Here is a 15,700-nt window from a genome sequence, read left to right as displayed (position 1 = left end):
TTGATATAAAAGTAAAGACACCAATCATAATTCTCATTAATTATATTATAGGGAATCTAGAATTGAGAAATAAGGCGTTTTTGGAGAGCTAATCCCTGCACTTTACCTCAATTTTCCTAATAAAAGGATGGTTAAGAGATTAAGGCATATATTTCTATTTCAATCCTGTTGGAGGTAGTAAATATCCATTAGCATCGGGAGTGCAATATGTTGAGGCAAGTGATTGGAAAACAAACGGGATCTGCTGTATAGTTGGAGGTGGTGGTGCTTGGAATGAAAAAGAAGGTTCAAATTAAGATGAAATCTTTTTCTGAAGGCTTTGGGGAAGGAGATAGTGCTTTAACGTTTCTGTGCTATGATAAGTTGGATGTGAATTTATTATCTTTTGTGTTATCTCCTAGACGCGATCAATCTTGACAATTTCTAGACATTGTGTAATGTCCTGGAATACATTCATGATATTTAACTGGGTCGGGCATGGAGACTTGCTCACCAAAGTATCATCTCATGGTCTGCCTTTTCCAACTGGTCTTCTCTCCTCACATTTTGCTGCCAATGCTGGAATATATCGAGGTTCTGTTCTGTCACCCCTCTCTTCCTCGTGTAAATATGAGCAACAGATTCACACCCTTTTCGTAGGTGAGGGGGTGACATAAAAATGTTTTCCCTTGGAATCTCTTAGAAATCTTATACCTGCAGATCGTACTATATTCCAGATGCTATCATTGCTACGAAATTCATTGGATTTTGAATCCCACTTCTCGATTACGTAGATCGAGAGATTCGTCGTTTGAATCCTCCGCCACCAACACTCACAGATTTCCTGGAAACAAACCTAAGGACGTGGAACATTCAGTATACCTTCTGCAACGTCCATGGAGCTAAGAATCCATGCTTAGGAGCAAGAGGGGGCTTGCGAACTATTAAGACGATGGCCATAACGTTTTGATTGGACAGTGCATATATATAATATTCTCGTTGGTTATTATATATGCACAATCGATTAGTTGTTATGGATATATCGATTAAAGATCTCTTAAGTATTTGATTTCTCGATCTAGACCATTTGAGAATGTTGAAAGTTCATAAGCTGTGTTTATTTATGGAATAGAGACAATGAGATTCATAATGTAAACAGTGTCCTATATCAGTGGTAATATAGTCGCCTGAACTACAAGGTTCATGGAATGTATTGGGGTAATATATCAGACTCTAAATGTACTGAGAATATTTCAGCAAGTTAAGTGCCGATAGTCTGCTAATCTGAAACCCAAAGATTTGGATATGGGTATCGTTTTAAGATGTAAAAAAACTAGCTGAGATAAACTAATCAAAAAAAAATATTCAAGTTCAATTGGTGCAGGAACTTGGAAGCTGGGGATTTTAAAGTGTGGACAATGTCGAGTGTTTTGAGAACGTCAACGCTATTATGTAGGAAGATTCCATTAAGATAGCTTAAGATGTGATCTGATAAATAATGTTAGATTTCTTACATATCTAAATAGAGCGTGTATATTTTTTTATCACGAACTTTGAGTTCGTGATAAAAGTTTTTTTTTTTTTGTTAAATTAGATTCATGAAATGTATTATTTGTTTGACAAATTTGAGGATTAGATCAATGGCTATTTTTTGTATATGTATTTTGGCCAATACCTAGTATTTTGTTCTGATAATAAGATTTGTTAATAATCACTGTCTCGTTGCCCTTATTATGTCTTATAATAATATTTTAATTTTATTTAATGTATAATTTAATATATTTTAATTATAATTTAATATATTTTAATTATAATTATTATCATTTGCATTATAATAATTTACATTTTAATAGGAAGAATACATAATTATTTGGCTAATAATAATAATAATCGGTTTCTCATTTTTCTGGGTTCGAGGGATATTTCTTAGGGTAATTGTGAAATTCAGTTCTTCATTTAGAACTGTTATTTCATCCAGTGTGAGGTTGCAATTTGGTTTATTACTGAACCAAACAGAATTACATTGGTTTGAGCAGTGGAAGAAAACCGAGGAAAGATGGAGGTGGGCGATAATTTTATGTCGATTAGCTGATGTCTTATTTTATATTATGTCGTGCTTCTAATACGTAAGTTTGTCACTCATTCTGGTTTAGAAGAGATTTAAGCCGATTTTTTGTTTTATGGATATGGTTTTTTTTAATCAATTTTAGTCCACGCGGTTAGCCTAGTGGCTTTGCGCTTCGCAACCATATGCCTGGGGAAGGAGAGTCCTAGGTTCGATACCCGTCGGAGACGTGAGGAGCTGAAGGATCTTCCTCAGCCATAGCCAAGTTAGCCGGTCTTGGGCGTGGACAGCAGGGTTTTTCCCCAGTTTATCCTGAGGTTTTTCATCCCGCAAAGCAGGCAAACCGGCCTTGAGAACTCAACACTACAGAACATAGGATACACCGGGGCGTAATGCTGACCACTTTATCCTGTGAACGGTTTGAGGTCCGATGATTAATAAACCCTCGACACCGCAAGGTAAAAGAGGGAAAAGGAAGATGAGATGAGATCAATTTTTAGGCTTGCTTAAAAGTTCTATTCCACGGAAGAGATATGTTACTATGGGGATATGAAAATTTAAGTATAACATGTAAGGCATTTGTTTATAAACTGCATATGCAGCTTTTCGATGAAATATTTCAAAAGCATTGAGATATGCTATTTCAATACTTGTAAGTATTGAGCTGTCTATCTTGAAATTTGTAAATTTTTGTATCCAATAGGGAGACCAGTATGATAGTGAAAGATAGTTAAAAAGGTATCCAGTCAAAAATGTTACTCCTGTTGTATACTTGTACAGAATGAAATAGGAACAAACGTACACCTCATGTTCGGAAAATTCTAAATATTCATGTATTGTTTATGTATACTATTTTACAATATTCTAATTTATGTAACTTAACCCGGCGCTGGTGAGGTGGGAAAATGTAACAAAAGTGGTAAGGTGGGGGCCCACAGACCCACCCAAATAATGTAGTGTATTATAGAAATCCATATCTTTTTAATCAATATTAGATTACGTATTGTTTAAGATTCTTCCTCACACTTTTGTTCTGTATCACACTCATGGTTACTAATTCTAAATCAATTTCACTATCGTCATCTCCGCTAAAAGGCTCCTCGTCTGTCAAAGCGTCATCTATAAGTTGACGTAACCTCTGTTCTTCCTGCTCGTAACTCATCTGATAAAAAAAGATATTATTCTCAAAATACCCTCTAAATATTGACGAAAACGTATTTGCTTATAATTGGCATGTAAAAATATAGAAGACAGCAGTAACGATAATATTTTAGTAGAATATACATGAAAACAACTTTCGTTTTGGAATTAAATATAGTCACACTTTTGGTAAGGGCACACTTCACACCTCTGCACACTAAACTTGCTTAGGCGCAACAGCCTGTCATCTATGGCAGGGGTCGGCAACCAGCGGCCCATAAAAGGTTGACCATATTTACATGGCATGTGGCCCGTAAAATTTTGTCATCAAGAAAAGACGTTATGGATATTTCAAGAGGACGTTATCTACTACTCAACTGTTGGATGATTAAGTAGAGGTGCTGTGCTAAAAATATTTTTTAATTTACGTGAAGAAATAGATATTTTCATGACGGAACACGAAAATACTGTCCCACAACTATCGGATAAAAATGGATTATGTCTCTTGCATTTATGGTTGACATTACAACTACCTTAATGAACTTGATTTGAACCTGTAGGGCCAAAGTAAATTACTATCAGAACTGTTTTCTGACATAAAAGCTTTTGAAGGCAAACTATGTCTGTTGAAGAAAGATATGATGGAAGAAAATCTACATGATTATATATGTTGCAAATCGGCATCTACAGTTGGATGGCAAACACAAAAGGAAACTTTAGTTGGTATTATTGAAGATTTACAAAACGGAATTTTCAATAAGATTTGTGGATATCGAACCCTTTTAATGTCGAAATTGATGACCTACCAAACCGACTACTGATGGAAGTTTTGGAATTGCAACGCAATGAAATATTAAAGAACGCATTTTCGTTAGGAAATATCCAAAAAATGTATCGATGCTTACAAAAAAAATTGAAGGATTAATCAGTTTCGCAAAGAAGATGATAGTCGCATTTGGAAGCACATACATTTGCGAACAAGCATTTTCTGCCATGAGTTTCAGAAAAAATAAATTTTTTTTCTCGACTAACTGATGAACATTTGCATGCTTCGATTCGAATTTGCACCTCAGGTTATAAAGTGGATCTAGATAATTTGGCTAAGGGGAAAACAATCCCAAAAGCCACAAATAGCAGGGAGACACACATATTGTGATGCATAAAACTATATTACTTTGTTTTTACGTGATAATAATTTTTTGTTGAGTTTTATTTTCACGCTTGTTTCATATCTCGTACTTGAAATATTTTTTTAATATTTATATAATAAATATTGATACTTTGAGTATTTTTTCACTCACTATTTTCTATTAAATAAACGCTTGCGGCCCGATTATTAAAAATAAAAGTTGAATGTGGCCCGCGAGTCTAAAAAGGTTGCCGACTCCTGATCTATGGCGTCGAGTAGCGGGTTTCGGGCATGGGAAGCTATACTGAGACATGACTCACTGCCACGCGTTGTTAAAAAGATATAATCAATTTAAAATCCTTGGGGTCTGTGACACCCCACCTTACTAACGCCGGGTTAAGTGTTACACTGGATGTACATTGGTAAGAATTACATATTCTGTCCCATTTATCGCCTCGTAAATCAAAGTCAACGTAGATGCACAAGGGTGGGGGGATATGAACATATTCATAATTAGAATTATAGCTTGGTTAGTATTATGCCCCGATCATCATGACAGAGGAGTTTCCCTCCAAATTCGAACTTTTCTGAACGTAGGGTCTCTTAATTCTTTGTATGATCTCCAGTTATTGTTTTCGGTGAAGAAAAATTAATATTCTGGGTTTGGAGGATTAGACTCCACTGTCATCTTCTCATTATCTGAGCTAAATCGCCTTCATTAGAATACATCTAGCAGAGAAAGTATTTCCTGTGACAGAATTTTTTTTTTCTCCACAGAATAAACAGGTGACTGACAGATGTAATACTTAGAGGGCGCTTTGCTGCTTGAAATTCGCTAATTTAGTATGACAACAAATAATGGTCACAATGGAGTAAATATTCTGAAAAAAAAGGATTCAGTTGTTTGTTATTGAGAGTTTGAGTCCGTGTGATTACTAATTTTTAGTAAGCTTTCCCTGGAGAAAAATTAGATGGTCATATCTAGTTGCATGACTCTTCGGATAAATCAATTTTTCATAATTTTCTAATATATATATGCTTTTATTATTATATATGAATTTTTTACATTGGCAATGTAAAAAATTCCATTTTACAACTTAAATTCTTTTTATTAATGCATGTGTTTATAAAATATTTTAGCAACTTAAAATAGTTTTTAAAATTTTACAAATTAATTATCAGTGTTTTATAATCTTTAAAATAATTTATGTATAAATATAGAAACCAATAAGAATTTATTTTTTGAAACTAATAAGAAATGAACGAGGAGTAATGATAATAATACAGCTGTAGAAACGGAATGAAGAAGTTTATGTGGATGTACTATAGAACAGGAAATGCGTGATACTGAGAGAGTTGTCACTTCGATGTGTTGTGCAAGACATGACTATAATTATCGGGGGAGTGAACAAGAACCTTTGCACAACAGAACATCAGAGAGGGTATATTTGAATGTAATATTTAAAGTTAGTGCTAATCAAAATAGCAGGGAAGAATTCATGGGTCTCGTAATCTCTTTAACAGCACCATATTTATGTAAACTGGTCCTAAATCTGTATGAAATAACATTATCGTCTATAACGAAAAAAATTTCCTAATGGTGCTACCATTTTGATCTTTAAGGATCAGAATATGCAGTGACCACTCTGAGTCTTAAAATATTATTAAAAATACTTAAACATCGTTCTTATTTAGCCAGGAAATCATTAATAATATATCCCGATTCATAACAAATGATAGCAATCCAAAAATATTATAATTTAATCAATGAATATTATCCTTAATTACCGACTGAATGCTTTAAAGATTTATCTGAATGACATTAGTCTTTTGTAGATAATCTAAGTTTAGGTGGTTCTTTAAGATACCTGGATTCTCGTAGCTAGACCGATCTTAGTTGAAGGGATGTCAGTTTCCTATTGCAGTATACTGCAAATGGTGCTGGCTTGAGCTGAAAATGTATCTTTTTGGACTTTTCTAACTTAAATCCCATATTTAGAAAGTTAAACCTATTATACGATAGTACTCTGGGTGGAGTAAAGGTTAGGATTTTCTGGAAACCAAACAGAGAACTTTTTTCCAAGCCACTTCAGGTCTCCAATAAGCTAGGCTCATCCAGAATGATGAAATTAATCATCCACCTAAATGGATTGTCCCCTAGAAGATCAAAATCTAGTAGCTTGAGCGATAGTAATTAGTTTCTTATTGGAGTATTAGTAGCAGTTTCATTTGAACTTGACATTAGTGATTCATTGCATCTTTTGAGCACTGCCAGGTCACGAGTCAGTGAAATTTGACGAAAGATGAAGATATTAGTAATACTTTGTAGATAGTTGACTCTGAGTTAAATGATCTGAATGCATTTCGAAGCTCTACTTTCTACTCTGATATTATTTTGTGTATGCCTTGACTGATGAGAGTGCAACCGTTACGGTAGCCTAACGAGAGCAGCCAGGTCAACTAAGCGTGTTTGTGTTAATTAGTCTCATTTTTTATGTGGCTTCCACTCACGAAAGGTTGTAACCGTATAGGACAGCAGTACTGTGACCATGGAATTCAGTCTCCCATCTACGATGAAATTTATCTCCCACCTAAAGACAATCACAAACATCCATGTCTCCCTCATAGTGAGGTGAGGGATCTCCTCACTAAAATCAGTCAACTGACCGGAGAAATAATATGTAGAAAGGTTAATATTTCAACTGTGAACATATACAAGTGTTGTAAACGAGAGGAACTATAAAAATTTATAAATTTCTTTGCGTTATATGTTAAAAGCCTCTGATCGTTATCTTCCCCCCCCCCATAACACGTATTATGTGATGTGCGAAAGGAAATACTCAGATTCGTATGCATGAAGTAGAAATTGGTTTGTGTTAAGTAATGTGTGTGTGTTAAATTGATGACTTAATCCCCTCCATGATCCTTCCGAGAAAACCCCCACGTACACTCCACCAAAATAAACACGACGCCAAATGTCACGTGAAATCTGCTTCTTCTTAAGTTACATATGCTCGGAGAGTCGGTTTTCTTAATGATTTTTAACGCCGTGAACGCTGCATGCGCAAAAGTAGCCAGCTGTTAGCGATCGTATTACCAATGACGTAGCTTACGGTATCGAATTAACATGACGCTCTTGGAGCATTTGAAGAAATATGCGATGCGGAAGGAGAAAACTACCGCTTCCTGTATGAGGTGTATATAATGCTTTAAACACTGATTTTTTTTTTTTTTTTTTTTTTAGCTTAGCAAAAATTGACAAGCAAAATTTGAAGCTCTCCTTAAGGTTGAGATGTGACAATGTTATTTCATTATTCTGTCTTTCTGATTGAGTTGAATTACTGCCAAAGCAACCAAGGTTAAGCTAGGGTTCTTGTATCATCTTAATGATTGTATTATTCTCGTTGGTTTGCCTATTTTGCTGGAAAAACAAAATTCAAATTTCGGGAAGGAAACTTCTGTTTTTGACATCTCCTTTATGAGAAACTCATCTTCATTTGAAAAGCACTTATAGGTCTTTGCATCCTGGACAAGCTTCGAATTCAAATCCTTCCACTCCAAGGACATTGGCAATGGAGTTACCGATGGAGCTACAAAATCTCGGAACAAAATAATAATATGAGTAATATATGTGCGGATGTCTCTAACAAGAAGTGAACTGCGATATTTTGATTCCTTATGAAAACATTGATTAGATTTATTTCCTTCATTTAAGGAATAAGTCCTTCAGTTCTTCCATGACAGGAGTTGTTGTACTTCATAAAATTCACACGCTCTTTAATAAGGATGTTGTATAAATAAATGCACTTTCTTGTTTCTATATTTCAAAGGAAGATTAACTTTCCTCTTCCCTAGACTTCGGTATTATTGTAATTACGTATAAGAGACTAAAGCATCACCCGATTGATAATACAGCGATGTCCATCTGCTATCTATTGGGTGATATATGATAAGAAACTGTAGAAGGAAAAGGCGCACTGTATTTGGATATTCGTGCTTTTGCTGCACTTGTTGAAAAAAAAAAATAAAGAATAAAACTTATTAGCGATCCAGTTCAAAAGTGAATTAATTGAGAATTTGTATGCATAATTTATTATTATTAGGTGAATGCTCTCTACCGTTCAGATTTACAGACTACTGCAAACAATCTCAACTAGAAATTTTGTTGCACAACAAAAATATGAAGATAGAATTTAGAGACTATTTTTTGTAATATTTATACGATCTACTGTTTTTTGGACAATAAAAAGCTCTCTTGGAGAGGTGAAAAGTTGAAATTCGCATAAAACGTGTGTGAGAAAGGAAAAACAGTTTTTTTTTCTAAAGAAACTTCGCTCGCTGTTCACGAATATTAATAAATATATTGTAATTAAACTTCATAAAAGCTCTTATTTCAACCAAATAAAGCTAGAACAACATTTCGTAAAACATTAAAAAAAAGGTTTTCTTTAAATTAGTTCATGTAGCAGTTAGGCTTAACTTTACTAAAAAAAATGCCGCGGCATTGGAGGCTTTTCATTTAACTTATCTAAATGTTCTTGCGTTGCGATCATGAATAGAACTACTTTACTTCTAGATTTAAATAATTAAATTCAGACGAACAATTTTCAACTGTTTTCTGAGCGAGCTAGGAAAACTTTGCAAGATGTTAAGAGTAGTTCATTAGCTTCATTACCTGGGCCTCAGTAATTTTACGTGAATATTTTAAAAGTACCGGTACCCACTTCGGTTTCTACGTTAACTCATCTCAGTAATTAAAAAAATAAATTTAAAAAAAATCGTGCATGCGCATAAATGACAAAAATTTCCAAACTATACAGAAATGGACTGATTACATGGAAAGGACAAAAATATTTTTCGAAATAAGAATTAAGCCTGAATAACAAAGGTATGGAAATGAAATTGTGAGATATTAAAATATTTTTGGAATTCCGGCTGAAGCAACTAAGGCTGTAAAGACAACACGTGTTGTTATGGTCGGTGTGTCACTTTAGCGGGATGAAAAACCTACGTTCAGAAGGGAAAAAACCTTTCCGACCAGAAATGAAAACTCTGCTTTCCTGGAGAGATCGAAATGAGACCAGGATAACTCTCCTTCAACTGAACAAGCCCCTATAAAAGTTCTTCCTGTTCTAGTTGGGTTGAGTCGATATCGACCGAGCTACAGATGCTCCAATCGTTTATCAAAATTTCTTCCAAATTACTATAAACTATAATTAATTTCGTGTAATACCTACTTCTTTAATCAGTGCATGCACCAAATCCTAACGTGCTCCAACTTAATATGGCAAGGTTCTGTGCATCTCACTCACTATTATACTAAATCTTCAGAGTCAAAACTAATTCATAAAACGAATGAGTTATAATATAAACCTCTTACACATGCATGTAAGAAACTTCCATGAATGTACACAATGAGATGATTATTCCAAAAACGAAAAACTGTACTTCTAGAAAACAGTTCTTGTATTTGAATAAAGAAAGTATTGTCGTTAAGGAGAAGGAAGTAAACGCATACAAGCTCTTTAGTGGAATTTGGGTCAAGGTTGAATGAAATCATAGCTACTTCACACATACACATACACCAAAATTCGATGAATATTCGGAAATAAAGCTTCAAAATCATCAGCTGATTTTTTATAGTTGGATGTTTGATGAATTTCCTTATTGAAATAAGTTTTAATAATGTGGCCCATCGGAAATAAACAAAATACGAAACAAAAGATAAAATAAACTTTATATGAAATTGAATTAGCATTATTCCTCATCACATTGATCGCGTGACAATATTTGAGACATTGTTGAATGATTAATGATCATCGGATATTTATAAGTCACCTGTTGCTCAAGACTGGGTCAATGCTTTCAAGTCCAAATCCATTTCTCTTCCTTTGTTTAATGGAAATTAATAGAATGGTTGTAAAGATTAAAAATACACTACGGACTATATCTTTACCTCTTTCAGATGATGTCACCATCCAATTTTAGAAGGTGCGTGCTAATTATAACCGAGACCCGTTGGTAGGGCATTGTTGGCATAAGTCCTAATGGCCCATTGTCACTGTCATTTACTCTTCAGCTAGATTAAACGCTTAGTTGCGCATCAAACGTCAATCACAGATCTAACTGTCGTTACTATTTATAGAGCAGTGAAAGCCTAAGTTGTGTCTTCGTTTTTGACAGTGAAATCGGAGTAAGAATGCATCTTTCAGATCTTTATCGATTGAGAATATTCCACATCTAAAAGTGGTTGACTATGGTTTGTTAAAATAAGATATTGAGGGACGGACCGTTCCTATTGTGCACTAATTATAAGAAGATGGAACATTCAGTGAAATGTTTTAAAAATATATTTTACATATTTCCTATGGTCTGCTATAAAATACATTCGCTCTCTCTTTCTCTCTAAAAGCTAATAGCACGAAATTAGTTTAACAAGGCACACGAAATGTGTTCAACAAATCCTTCAAAAGGATTTAAAAATATCAAGGGTCTTTTAGCAATTATAAATGCACATAAGGAGTTAACATTAATAAATGAGTCCAGAACTCGAAGAGTCAATACAAAGTTGCTTTGGGCTTTCCAGCTGAGGTTGAGTTATTTGGCCCAGAACTCACGAAAACATTTCTCACAGCTGCTTCGCTGTAAATAAAGAATAAAAAGTCCTCACTTGCAAATTGCAACTCGGATTAAGACAGATATAAATTCTTTAACAAGAAATGTGACGAAGCACTTGTAGATAAATTCAGCATATCTCAAATAGCTCATTTGAAAATTCCAGCTTCACACTAAGTCTACGCTCCGACTCACTACGTCTGTTATAAAAATTCAACAAATCCAAATGCCAAAAATTTGTCTGTGTACAAGACGAAGTCGAGTCTTCCAGTCCACGCTAAGGTTATTGCACTCAGGTTCTGTCCCTCGATAACTCCACGTCAGTAACATCCCGATGTCACTGTAACATTAACCAAAGAGAAGACTGATATCTTAAGTCTGCTCTTCCAACTCTTGCACAAACAAAAAAGAAAATCGCTTCCTGCTCTATCACGAACAGCCTAATGCATTTGTCTTCTGAGATTTCTACAAACATGCACCAGAAAACCTTCTCCTCAAGCTACCGGCTTTTGGCTTGCCTTCGACCCTTTGCGAGTGAATTTCCAGTTAACTTACTGATCGTTCACCGTGTGTCGCAGTAGACGACTTCTCTATCAATTCCGAGATATCTAAGTGTTCTGTTTTTCGCTCTTTCTCGTATACATGAATGCCCTTTCTCACTAACATTCAGAACATATTCATGGTATTGCTGATAACAGTGAACTCCATTTCTGTTCTTTATTCGCCTAATTTTGAAATGCACAAGGATTCAAAGGTTTTAAACATTTATTTCCTTACCCTTTTCCAGTAGGGTAAGAATAATTTGAAGATTTCAAGGTTAGAAAACACATTATAGTCTTATGTAAGAAATATCTCACTTCTTCTTCTTACTTTTGATAATATTAACTTTCGGTAAAAATCACAGTCCTCTTGGGCTACTTACCTTTTATCCTTTCTTTGGATAAACACATCATCATAACCTAAAAAAAAAAAAAAGGCCTCCTCCTCAAACTCTCATTGGTGTTTCTACGTAATGATAAGCAAAAAAGCTGTCCCCAGGCTGAACCGCTCTGCTAATGTTATAAGAATCTCTGAATGCAATTATCTGGTCAACTCTTTTGCATGCTATCCAAGATAAGAAAATTGAAAGAGTGCTGTCACATCGTCGGCCAATTAGTGAATTAAAGAGGATAAGCGAGCCCGTTGATAGTAAAAGAAAGGGGGGAAAAATAGTGGATAGAGAAGTAGGCAAAGACCTCAGCTCATAATTCGCATCTTATTAACTAAAAGCTATCTGTCACACTGTTTCATTATGCGCCCAGTGTAAAACGCGTAGATCCTTGCTAGGATCTATGCGTCTTACATGGAACCCGAGAGTGATCGGCACCCGGAGGATTTTCCCCTTCCGAGCGGATCGCCTAAAGTTGATCAGCGCTGTCTGGGGTTGTCCTCCAGTCAGTTTCAAATATATTTTTAATAACCGTTGACCAAAATGCCCAAGTGGAAGCCTTGTTTCGGTCGCTATCGTAACAAGGCTTCCACTTGGGCATTTTGGTGCAAAAAAAAAAAGTGAATAGAAGCTTTCATGGTTACAAAAAAAGCACCCGATGATAGTGAGGATGTTTTCTATAAACTCTGTCGTTGCACTGTGAAAAGCAAATTGTATAATTTTACTCAACGCGAAGCTCCTTCTAAGCGTAGATCTAAAAACTATTAGTTTGAACCAAAGTCATCGCGCGTTTATTGTGTTTTAAAAAAAAACTTTGAATCTCGAGAAAACATTAATTGATGGTTGTTGATTAATATAATAAAATATCATTGAAAAGGTAGTGTGGTTGAAGGTATAAAATTGCACCGGATTAAGGTGCAATTTCAAATCTGCATTACAGGCAGATTTGAAAGATGTTCAAGTATTGCTCATTGATGAATCAACTGATATTGATATACAAAAGCACACGTGAATAAGGCTTTATGATAACATGAATCTCTTCTATTTTGTGGTTTGGTACACTAATTCCAAAATATACAGCAAAATTTTGACTGAGTGTCAATCGACACTGGAATTGGCAGCATGTTTCGTCACACCAGCTAGTAATTCAGTATAAAAATTTAGAAATCCTCATATGGCATCACTGAAATTTGCTCCCTGTTGTAATACTTATCTTGTTATAACCTGGATCTGATCTTATATTTTCCTAAAATATAATTTTGTATTGGTGTTTTTAAATTTACGAAAACAGTTTTAAATTTTCTAAATCTTTCAGAACAAAAATGCTTTTTAAGTTTATACTTAATTTTATATAAACTTTTTATTTATTTATAAAATACCATATTTAACTCTTCTTCTTACAAGTTCTTTCGCGAGATCGTAGTAATTTATTGAAAAAATAATGAAGTGGGACATTGCTCATGGACGGTATAATATTTATACAGGTTTCATCGATGTTGATTCATCAGGAATTATTAGAAAAGAAAACACATACAAGGCTATGTGTTATTCAGTTTTCCTTGAAAAGATGGCTAAAAACTAAAAATCAAGAATAACTTTCATCTTCACTACATCGAATCCAGCCAAATATTTTTTCCGTGATATTTTTCCAGATGATTAGCTAACGAATTTCTAACTGAAAGTGTTTCCTGGTCACGAATTTTAAATCGGAATCTAAGCCAGTGAATCCTCTCATTCTGAGGAGGAGAAAACAACGGTATTTTCCCGGAGTAAATACCTTCCCACTTCTGTATAGAGTGAATGTGAGTTAACCTATCAGCTAAAGAAACCGAAGAGCTTGCTTTCAAAACACTTTTCTTCCTGTAAAACCCATTAGGATAAATATGGCTTTGATTGTTTCGGTAATATAAACCAAGCAGTTTTAACAGTGAATGTAATTTTTTTGCTTCAGATTGTGCAAATACATTGATCATCAACTCTATCCTTTATTTCTCTAATTAGTAAAAAAAAAAAAGCGGCTCTACTCTTGTATTACATGGGTTAAAACGCTAATTTTCGAAGAAATATTCTGCATTTAATCATACTATTTCTATGATTTCTATGTAGTGATGAATTTGTAAACTCCTTTCTATGATATTTCTTATTTAAGAATACATATCGATATAAAAAAATGAACAACGTTAATTTTTTATATCACAGATCGCATGTGTGGAAGATGATGCTACTAAGAATAAGGAACTCAAAACAAACATATATTATACTCGCCTTTAGAGTCTTAGTAATAAATCTAAATAATCCATCTCTAATTCATTTTAAATATCCAAAAGAAAGTTCTTTAGATTGAATTAATATAAAAATTAACACTAATTATGATTTTTTTGCCGCTTTGATAACCATTTGCATGTTTTCAAAATTATTTTTATATAACAAAGTTTCTGCATAGTGTCTCTCGTTCTGTCTGAAAGCCAATATTATAAAAGTGTCTCACAAGCTGCCCGAAATGTATTAGTTTCCATGAGAAATGCTAGGAAACTTCCGAGGAAATACAGTAAACCAATAGTTTTCAAACTTTGACCACTTCGAAACTTAGTGACCTTAAACATTTTACGGCATTTTTCTAGCGTATGATGCTAAAATAATATAATATCCCACCATTGGAAATAACAGTAAAAACACAGAGAAAAATTGGTAACAGTGGGATAGTGCTATGTATATTTCTGGCAAAACTCACTTTTTATCTTTTACACTATAATTTTTAATAAAATGTCCAGGCATATCTATATCTATATTCGGTATTAAAAAAAAATAATACGAGCATGCATGGTTATAAACTACTGCTGAGATGAGGAAAAAAATTTTCAATCATTTCTTCAAAAAATAATAATGCGATTAATACTATTTTCAATAATCTCACAGTCGATTGTTCATTATCTTTATCAACCTCAATAATGCTTTTAGATTTTTATTATATATACTTAAATATTAAAAAATAATAAAAGGTGTTTAAAATAATGTACTTATTTTTAATTATTCTTCTAGAAGCCTGTAAATATATCAAATTTTTCGTCATCTGTTTTCATATACATGCTAATTTTTAAAAAAATTAATGAATGAAACATATATCAAAGATGTACTAAGAAAAAAAAACCTGAACAAACCTAGTACACAAGAAATTGAAGATAAAAAACAAACTTTTTCCATAGGTTTATCATTCTATATAAGACGTAATGAATAAATAGTCAAAAGTGTCTTACCTGTACAGAGGAGTGGGTGTTCTTCTATGCCCGGCAGCAAGACTGATGGCTCACACACAGCAGAAGCGAGACTATACTTCTCTGCTACCACGTCTCTTCACCATCCACTAGAAGGTCACTGCTATGTTCCGATTGGTCATATATGGCCACTTCCGTTCTCTATTGGGCCAATGGTGCTTTGGAAAATATGAAATTTCTCTTCCCTACAAGCGTCTGGTGACGTCATCTGATACGAATGTAAACAGAAGTTGGGGAATACGTCATTCATCTTGTATAATGCATTCGGAGCATGCGTAGAATTTTTCTGGCAGATGAGCGAGTTCATGTGTTCTACTTGTCTCAGATATGATCTTGTGTGTGTGTGTGTGTTGGTGGGGGTGGGGGGGGGAACAGATGCAAGAGTGAAGAACTTTGCCGGTTAACGACTGTCAATATATGTCTTGTTAAATACATGGATCCATTGGATCCATGTATATAATAAACGATGTATGCGAGACATCATTTAGACATTCTATTCATACATAATATTTAATCTTTTTATTCCATTTATGAGTAAAAAGCTGTGGGTTGGATGTAAATTGGTTTAGTGA

At 34.2% G+C, this 15,700-nt stretch overlaps 1 protein-coding gene across 2 annotated transcripts in view; it reads right to left on the bottom strand.

The window, feature by feature from the left end:
• Window positions 1-15,229, bottom strand: part of LOC150092766 (troponin I 4-like) — a 65,516-nt gene extending 50,287 nt beyond the window's left edge. The window contains exon 1 of one of the 2 annotated variants that reach the window (XM_090414378.1): window positions 15,111-15,229. The gene's annotated coding sequence lies outside the window, so the exon portion shown is untranslated. The remainder of the gene's footprint in view (window positions 1-15,110) is intronic. The other variant, XM_090414377.1, reaches the window with a different exon arrangement.
• Window positions 15,230-15,700: the final 471 nt, after the last annotated feature.

The sequence above is a fragment of the Typopeltis vanoorti genome, chromosome 25 (assembly GCF_054136105.1).
Source record: "Typopeltis vanoorti isolate ZY-2024b chromosome 25, IOZ_Tvanoo_1.0, whole genome shotgun sequence".
Taxonomy (NCBI): domain Eukaryota; kingdom Metazoa; phylum Arthropoda; class Arachnida; order Uropygi; family Thelyphonidae; genus Typopeltis; species Typopeltis vanoorti.
The sequence above is the reverse complement of the archived record's forward strand: the minus strand, read 5'-3'. Positions and strand labels throughout refer to the sequence as shown.